At 38.3% G+C, this 1,425-nt stretch overlaps 1 protein-coding gene across 1 annotated transcript in view; it reads right to left on the bottom strand.

Moving 5' to 3' along the window:
* Positions 1–985, bottom strand: part of LOC119591832 — an 11,797-nt gene extending 10,812 nt beyond the window's left edge. The window contains exon 1 of the mRNA XM_037940575.1: positions 901–985. The gene's annotated coding sequence lies outside the window, so the exon portion shown is untranslated. The remainder of the gene's footprint in view (positions 1–900) is intronic.
* Positions 986–1,425: the final 440 nt, after the last annotated feature.

The following is a 1,425-nucleotide window of genomic DNA, read 5'->3' on the forward strand; positions in this document are numbered from 1 at the left end:
ATTGAAATACTCTAAACTGACTGTTTGCTATTGTGAAAGACGTTAGAGCTTACGCATTAAATAAACATATATTTATTACTGTCAGCACGCCGCAAGAGAATCACACGAATTTGGTATATGGAGAGGAAACAAATCCTCGGTATCAACAACCTGTGCCCCGTTACAGGAACTAGGGGAGAAAGACATGCACATCCTGAATTGATACATATAAAATTTCACTGCGCCATAGGAAGAATTAACGCAATTTAATCTCTGAAGGTTAAATTATTGGTCTCGTTCTAAAGTGTTATGTTAATTCTATTAATTATAGATTTTTCTTATGATTATCCATTCCGTAACCCGCATTCTTTGGTAGGACATTTGTGAGCAAGGTATAGGAGTGAACATGTGGATTATTAGTGAACATGTCATGAAATCCAACTCTTTCTTTCGTGTCTCATTTACGATGTTGCTGTCAGTCGTTAATACAAACAAAACAACAAGCGTACGCGTCAACTCTGTCTCAAAAGCAGAAAATCTATCCATGCCTACTGTAAGGACTACGGCATTCTAAGAGAAAGTATATATCTGAGACCGATGTTTGTTTACGAGCGTGCATCGGGGTATAATTGACCTGTTATTCATATCCCGATTGAAACCACAAAGAATGAATAGGCAACATAGTTTCCAATTCCCTTCCAATTTATAACCGTAACTTTACATGAACTTTAGATTTTTAAATAATGCATTAAGAACATTATTAGTGAGTACGTAAAATCTTTGAAACAATATACCGATTCATATGATTCTGCTAATATCATTATTCTCTCCTTACGAGGGGCGGTACCCACATCTCCGTCGTAATTGATTTTTATACATAAACCAAAACAACTTCAAATATTAAAGGTCCTTCTGAGCTACTTTTGTGATAATGCCTTCTCTATGCACGTAAAATCTCCCCTTCTACGTGTAAGTTTTGAGTCAATATGATATCCGAACCCGAGACGATTCTTCTTAAGAGGACAGGCGTGGGCAGAAGACCTCTTCCCTCGACGCTCTCTTCGGGAAGTCTGTGGCGTCGTTCAGATCCCGTACTCGCCTTGGTGGGTAAGGCTTAACATGCCGTCGTTCGTGATCTTCCTTTTTTTCAACAACATGAAATCTTGTTCTCTCAGCGCGAAGGAACGTTTGAGCGATTGGATCAGCATACATGGCTCCTAGAATAGAAGGAAGGGACACGCCAAGTTTATGCATGGCAAGTTTTCTCTCCATAAACTTAAAATTGGTTTTGGTTTTGGTATCAAGTTGGTCTCCAAGCGAGCGACAGGTGTGAGGATGATTACGCAAGGAGCTTTTTGAACAAGTGTTTCGCAACAAAGCCAATCATGCTTTAATAATATTTTCATTTTTTAGACCAAGACATTAAAGGAAATAGAATTACAATAT

The sequence above is a fragment of the Penaeus monodon genome, chromosome 29, assembly GCF_015228065.2.
Source record: "Penaeus monodon isolate SGIC_2016 chromosome 29, NSTDA_Pmon_1, whole genome shotgun sequence".
Classification (NCBI taxonomy): domain Eukaryota; kingdom Metazoa; phylum Arthropoda; class Malacostraca; order Decapoda; family Penaeidae; genus Penaeus; species Penaeus monodon.